Here is a 7,784-nt window from a genome sequence, read left to right as displayed (position 1 = left end):
TGATTTCTGATAGCTTCCCTTGCCAGCTTTCTACAATTCTGACTTTCTAACTTAGATTCTTTACTATTGACTTCCCCCTTTCTTCCATATGTTTTATTTGGAGAGTGTTGGGATTCCTACCAGAGAGCCACCAATAGGGTCCAGAGACAGCCCCATCGCCTATATCTATCTCTGGCTAGTAGCTATGTGATAAATGTGAAGACCCTGCTTCCATCTGTCAGCTGGGAGACGCAAAGGTTCTCTCTTTCCACCCTCTGATGCCTCCTGGCTGCTGTAGGCAAGGAGCGGTGGGACTTTGTTAACATGTGCCTCCCGGAGCTTCCATTTCCCTGGTGCTGCTGTTCCGTGAATAGTGGGGTTGTGAGTGGGGCAGCAGGTACTGAGTGCTGGACTCTTGCTCTTTCAGGGGCCAGTGACCTTCGAGGAGGTGGCTGTGTATTTCACCAAGGAGGAATGGACTCTGCTGGACCCCACTCAGAGAGCCCTCTACAGGGATGTCATGCAGGAGAACTATGAGACGGTGACCTCGCTGGGTAAGGAGTCCTGTCCCCTGGGTTATTAGAAGCTGTGGGGTCTCTGAAGAACCTGAACAGTAATAACTTTATTCATCATCCAAGTTTGACAAGTTTCTTTGTCCCCCTTTTTTTCCTTCTCTCCCATACACAGGCAGCAGGGAGGGAGGAGGTAATGAGAGACGAGGAGGGAACAGAAGAAGCTCCCAAGGTGCCGGGAGGTGGTGCTAGCTGCCAGTAATGGGAAGAAGGAGAGGGGAGTGTGGAGGAAGGGCACCCAGGAAGTGGGCTGGGTGGGTCAGTGGGAGGGAGGAGAGGTTTGGGGATCTAGAGCTGTGGGGGATCCCAGACCTTTAACCCCAAATCCATACCCAAACCTCAGGTAAATCCCAGACTTCAGCATAACCACTCTCACAAAGCCTCAACTTAATATAAGGCCCTGAACTGTAGCAAGCTTAGGCTACGTTTACTAAATCGTATCACTAAATAGACCACGGCTAGATGGATCTCAGAGCGTCAATCCTGGCTGTAGTGTCGACCTGCCCTGAATAACCCGTTTCTTTATGTTCACCTCCTTGCCCCTCCACGCATGGTCCAAGCTAATAAGCAATACTCTGATCATGACATCTTACCTCTAGCGAGTATGAAATTGCCCACAAGACGTGAGACTGGGTCATAGATCGTAAAATCAGGCCGGGGTCAACAGGAGTGAGAGTTTGGAGAGAGTCTTGTCCCCCCTCTCCCCATCTGCAGCAGCCACAAGCTGTCTTCCCGCCAGGCTCCTTGGATCTCTGAGCCGGTCCCTCCTTTTCCGGAAGAATTAGAGGCTGTTGCTCCTGAATGTTAGGTTTTAATTCCCCAGCCTTCTCCTCACACTGGGGGAGTTTAATTCTCCCTCCCATTACCCCTGAGTCACTAGATTTCCTAATTCCCCAAAATGTGCTTTTGCGATGTCACAGTTCTGGGGTAGCGAAGCCTTTGACCTGCCTCCATGGTCTGCTCAAGGAATGGCCCCTCAGGTATCAGGCCTGTAGCCAGCCCCTCTCTATGGGCAGGGACCCACATGCCTCTCCTTTTTGACCAGGGTGTGAGGATTGCAGCTTGTCCTCCACTGTGTTTGCTGGACTAACGTCCAGTTCCTGTGCTTTGCTTTCTCTCCAGGGGCTGTGAGCAGTGTGTCTGAGACAGAGGTGGGACTTTTGGTGATACTTGTATGATGCCAATACACACCTCAGTTTCCTGCTGTGATTGGTATTGCTATGATTCTAAAGAGCAGGAGACGTGAGGTGTTTTGTCATGTAGCTGTCATAGGGTGATATGAATGGGTCATTAAGGACTGGCTGGGAGTAGCCTACATCAATGGAATACCCGACAGAGACAAGGGAATGACTGTCACTCAGGGCCGCCCAGAGGATTCAGGGGGCCTGGGGTCTTCGGCGGCGTGTCCCCCTTATCCGCTCTGACACTGCAGAGCATTTTCCCCGTGTCCCGCTTACCAGCTCTGATGCCGCAGAGCATTTATCCTGTGTCCCCTGTTCCTGTTCCCCCTCCTGTTTGACTCAGTTTATATAGTAATATTGTGAGCTATACCTTTGCTTAACCAATCATTGTATTGAAATTTAATTAACCAATCCTAACGCATTGAAACGTAATTCTCTAACCAATTGTCTCCCACTACCCTCATTAACTTACACCTAGCAAAATTAATTATACAGCAGTCAAAACCAGTTAGACAACCAGACTGATTAACATTGTAAAAGTGGTGGCCATAAAGATAAAACAATACAAAAATGAGGGTTTCACAACCACAACCATTGAGAAGTGATTTCTTGCCAGACAGGCTGCTGTCAAACTAGGTTTTCTTTAAGCATTTTAAGATCTGTTTCTTTATCTGGTGGTGATGGGCACTATCAGGACAGGATCATCTTCCTAACAGCCCAATAGCACCTTATTTCAGTGTGACTGGTTTGGGATGTGAGGATGTGATCCTTCGCTTCCCAGCTTATGGCTGCCCCTGCTGCTTAGCCAAAGGCCTTAGCCTAAGAACAAGGCCTCAGACGGTCACAGTAAGAGAAGGCCCTTACAAATACAGACAGTGATTTTGATTCTTTGTTTTCATACTCCTGTAAGTAGCTAAGTGATAAAAATACACCTAAGTTCTTAAAGTATAGACTTTACAGGCAGGCCTGAATATGTCTATTCTAACAGTGGGTTCTATCCTTTCCCCCATTCTGTGTCTGTCTTGTCTATTCAGATTGTAAATTCTTCAGGGCATGGGCCATCTACTATTCTGGGTTTGTACTTGTCCTAGCACAATGGGGACCCACTGTTAGTTGCTCCTTACCACTAAGGTAATTCATATGATTTATAATAATAATAACTCTCCTGCCACTTGGAGCCAAGGAAGCTGGTCTTGGGATGTTACTGCTTAAAAATGAGCTGGGTTAAAACCATGGACTATTCTTTGTGACAAGTTTCCCACAAATTCCACTGACCTCCCTTATTTTTTTTGCCTGCAATAGGGTTTCCAATTTCCAAACCTGATTTGATCTCCCAGCTGGAACGAGGGGAAGAGCTGTGGGTCCCAGACCTCCAGGGCTCTGAGAAAGAAGTGCTTCCAAGAGCTGCCTGCACTGGTGAGGACTTGGTTAAACCATCTCAACAAGTGTGTGGGAATGCAGGAAACATTTGGGATGCCCTACAAAGACCCTGTGAGCTCTCCAAGTTCAGGATTGTTCCCTGCAGACGTGGAATCATTATGGCAGATGTCGCTCATGGCTTCCCTCCTATTCTGACTGACAACTAGCAGCAGATCCCTCCCCGATCTCGCTTTCCCCCGAGTGTTCTCGTGAGATGCAGACCAAAACTGATCCCTTCCTCTCTCCTCTGGGGAAGGTTTTGGGGAGAATCAGCTCCTGATAGGTTTGATCTCTCCCACACATATTTTGGATTGTTCATCCCTTTTTCCATTCCTCTCTCTGAGATTTTCTTTCTTTCCGGTGCAGGTAGTGATCTATGTCTGGATTCTCTCCATCTCCCATCAGGTGATGGGCTGGTGAGTGAGAATGAGGAGGAGAAACCCCATCAGGAAGATGCTGAGCAAGGAGAACCACATGGAACTTTATCAGGAAGACTCAAAGGGAATGTTTCCGGGAGTTATGCACTCCCAGGAAAAACAAAAGCCTGTGAGACTCAGGGGAGGCCAGAGGGAAACTTTAGTAGCCACTCAGACTTTATAACAAGCAACAGAATCAACTTGGAAGAGACACGCTACACATGCCATGAGTGTGGGAAAAGCTTCAATCGGAGCTCTGCCCTTATCATACATCAGAGAATCCACACAGGAGAGAAGCCCTACACATGCTGTGAGTGCGGGAAAAGCTTCATTTCGAGCTCAAACCTTATCACACATCAGAGAATTCACACAGGAGAGAAGCCCTACACATGCTCTGAGTGTGGGAAAAGCTTCAAGCACCGCTCTGCCCTTATCAGACATCGAATAATCCACACAGGAGAAAGGCCCTACACATGCTCTGAATGTGGGAAAAGCTTCAAGCACCGCTCTGCCCTTATCACACATCGAATAATCCACACAGGAGAAAGGCCCTACACATGCTCTGAGTGTGGGAAAAGCTTCAATCAGCTCTCAATCCTTATCACACATCAGAGAATCCACACAGGAGATACACCTTACACGTGCATTGAGTGTGGGAAAAGCTTCAAGCACCACTCTGCCCTTATCAGACATCGAATAATCCACACACGAGAAAGGCCCTACACATGCTCTGAGTGTGGGAAAAGCTTCAATCGGAGCTCACACCTTATCAGACATAGGAAAATCCACGCAGGAGAGAGGCCCTACACGTGCACTGAGTGTGGGAAAAGCTTCAATCGGAGCTCACACTTTATCAGACATAGGAAAATCCACACAGGAGAGAAGCCCTAGACATGCTATGAGTGTGGGGAAAGCTTCAATCAGAGCTCAAACCTTATCAAACATAGGAAAATCCACATGGGTGAGAAATCTTATGGATGCTCTGAGTGTGGGAAATGTTTCTTTAATCGTTCAGACCTCATCTTACATCAGAGAATCCACACAGGGGAGAAGCCCTACACATGCTCTGAGTGCGGGAAAAGCTTCAATCAGCACTCAAGCCTCATTACACATCAGAAAATCCACATGAGAGAGAACTGTAATAAATCCCTTGACTAGGGTTGGCCAAAAAATTTTTTTTTAAAAAATCACATTTGCTCATTTCCCACATAGTGATTTTTGTACCATCTTCACTGTGGTCTCTCAGCTCCACCAGATCAGTTGCCTGCTTCTGCCTTTTGCAGCTCATCCTTTTTTGGGTTCAGTCCTGTGATCTTTTCTATCAACTCCATTCCTTTAGAGTCGTAGGAGTGTGTGTCCCTCCTGCCAGGAATGTTCATCACCTCCAGGTGGGGGGAGAGAGGTTTGATCCCAACAAGCTACACTGAGGCAATAACTACCTGTGCCTGACATCCACTAGGGCTGTACATGGCGTTGGCTGCTCAAGTTAGTGATCTTAATGTAAAAAATTGTAGTGCACATGCAGCCCAGGTGCAGTGGTTGCCATTAGCTTTCCCCTTGACCTGACCTAAACTCCATCACTTTTCCTTTTCTGAACAAACCCTGAGCATCACGGTTATACTGTTCCCCCATTTCACAGCAATTGTTAGTCATCGAGTTCTCCCTTGGGGAACAAATTGTTTCATTCCCAGTTGCTCTGATGTTACTTCAGGTTGTGCTGGGGAGCAGATATTTTGATTATCAATTTCCGCCCTTAAACTATATTGAACTATAACAAAGAGCAGGAACAGGGCAGGGATAGGGGAAAATGTCATTTCACCCATTGCAACGACAGATGTAGTTAAGGTAAGTCAGAGGAATTCCCTTATTCCCCATCACCATCTTCCTTCAATCCATGCTAGAACCTAAGAATCCTTTTCCTTTCCCCCGTTGTGGGATGGGAGACTTCCAAAAATGCTCCCTGTGCTATAGCACATGGCTCAGCTCGGAGAATAAACCCCAGTTAGCCCCTGAGCTTTGCTTTTTGAATTGTTTCCGATTACTTCAAGCCTGGGCATTGTGATTATTTACCAGTTTCTCTATCACTGTTTCTACCACTGTTTCTGTAACATTTTTTGTTTTTTATGGGACAGGGTTCTTATTCCTTTGCCTAACCCCAACCTCGAAGGCCAGGGGGTCTGTTTTCTCTGGCCCCTCCCCACAGACAAATCTGACAGGGTTGAATCTGCCAGGAGCAAACAAAAAGCCCCACCGGTCACACACACAAAGCAGATAGACACACACAAGACACAGAAGAAACTGAATTATTTGAGCTATCAACATTTCCACTTTCCCACAGCATGTTAGTTCTGAAGGTTGTTTTAATTTGTTTATTTTGTTGGAACCAGAACTGGGGAAAGAGACACTGGAGTCAGTGCAATTACAGCAGGAAGGGATAAGTCTCATGATTCGTCACTAACCAAAGGCTTTGTGAACAGAGCGATAATGTTACTGAATGGTCTGGCTAACCCCCTGCAGTTAGAAACAATCAGCTCTATGGGTGGCAAATTTACAGAGGCTCTGCTGCTGATCATGAAATAGAAGCACATTGCCTTTAAACAGCTGCTATTTCAATGCCTCTGGAAGTACAGAAAACAAAGATCTGTGTTAAAGGAAAGTTGCCATTTCTCAGAGCTCCAATTTCTGTTGTGTGTGTACAGGAAGGTTTGAATGTGTAGCAGGTAGTTTAGCAAAACTTAACTATTTTATGTGTGTAACAGGCTCCTGCCCACCTCCAGCAGAGGTTTCAGTCACATACGACGGCAACTTACCGAATGTCACACAAATTAGTCCATCCCTCCCCATATTCAGTCTCTGACGGGAATGTTCGAATGAGGCAGAGAACTGGGAAAGTATCGCAGTAGGAATACATTAACAAGTGGGATTAATCAGAGCTGGGATGCAGACAGAGCCTGTTCCAGAGCTGGTGAAGTGACAGGGACACACTCCTGCTAGTGCTGGCTCTGAAATAACAGCAGAAGCAGATCAAAGAGAATGAGCTCATGGACAGCTGCCCTGTCAGTGCATCACTCACCTGGCAGGTGTTACACAAAACACAGCACTTCCCCCCCCCCCCGCCACCACTTCATTATACTGTCCATGGGGCTGTTTGTCCTGCAGGACTTTGATCTCTCCGGGTGGTCCATGGTGATTCATAACAGAGCCATTGGGGAGCAGGAGTCATCCCAATGGAAATCTCTCCACTTCTTTCTCAGTGTTCCCTTCTTAGCCCTGGCTTTGGAGGTGACATTAGCCTTATCCTGTCTTGATTTTAGGTAGGATTTTGATCACCTTCTGGGGCTTGGTAGCTTAGAACTTTTGAGGGCTTTTCTCTGCCTTTTTGGTCCCCGCTGCAGTCAGTACATTCAAGACATGGGCATGGTGACCTTCCTGGGGATCTTGACAGCTTTAGCCAGCTTCTTGGTGGCTATTTTCCTGCTCACAGCCACTGTCTTCTTCTCATGCCTTGTCCTGGGGGCCCAGCTGCTGGTTGAATGAGAAGGAGCCAAAGTGCTGGTTACTTTAGCCTGCACCAAGTGGCCTTTGCTCATCAGACTCCTGAACCCCAACTGGATGTGGTTCTTGTTCTTCTGCACAGCACAGCCCTGGAGAGGAGGGATCTGCAAATGTACATTCATATGATCCCTTTGTTTAATTGATGAAAACATAAACTAGACACGTAGAGGCTTGGAACTGATTTCAGCTGATGGGCAGGTTTGCTAGGTTTTTATGCATTTGGACAGTGAAATGTTGAGTGTCACATTCATTTCAAGCATCCTCGTATAGTGGAGCTCTTGAACATAATGGAGAATGGAAATGAAAATGTTTTCCCTTTTTTCAAAAATAAAAATAAAAAAATAAGAGGCCTATTAGAGAGAACTTGGATTTGAAGCAAGGACCACTTGATCTGCAGTCAAACACTCTACCACTGAGCTATACCCCCATGAGAGCAGATGCTTTCCCCATTGTAGCTCAAGCACATCAGTGATTCCAATAGCAGGGGCAGGTTCTCTCTGGGGCACAGAGATTTTTCGGGGAGTTGGTGGCTCCTTTCTTTCCTCACCCTGGAGTAAATGCAGCTTTTTATTCCATGGTACATGTTTTATGGACTAACAACAGCAGCTTGAAGAAAGAGGAGAGTGAATATCTCACTCTCAGGGCTGAAGGTGGCCACGTCC

At 46.8% G+C, this 7,784-nt stretch overlaps 1 non-coding gene across 1 annotated transcript; it reads right to left on the bottom strand.

Annotated features, from left to right (window-relative positions):
• Positions 1 to 7,477: 7,477 nt before the first annotated feature.
• On the bottom strand, positions 7,478 to 7,549 carry TRNAC-GCA. The gene has a single exon. It is a non-coding gene; the product is annotated as a tRNA-Cys (tRNA).
• Positions 7,550 to 7,784: the final 235 nt, after the last annotated feature.

The sequence above is a fragment of the Mauremys reevesii genome, linkage group 16, assembly GCF_016161935.1.
Source record: "Mauremys reevesii isolate NIE-2019 linkage group 16, ASM1616193v1, whole genome shotgun sequence".
NCBI classification, from domain to species: Eukaryota; Metazoa; Chordata; order Testudines; family Geoemydidae; genus Mauremys; species Mauremys reevesii.
Note: the sequence above shows the minus strand (reverse complement) of the source record. Positions and strands in the feature narration are given on the sequence as shown.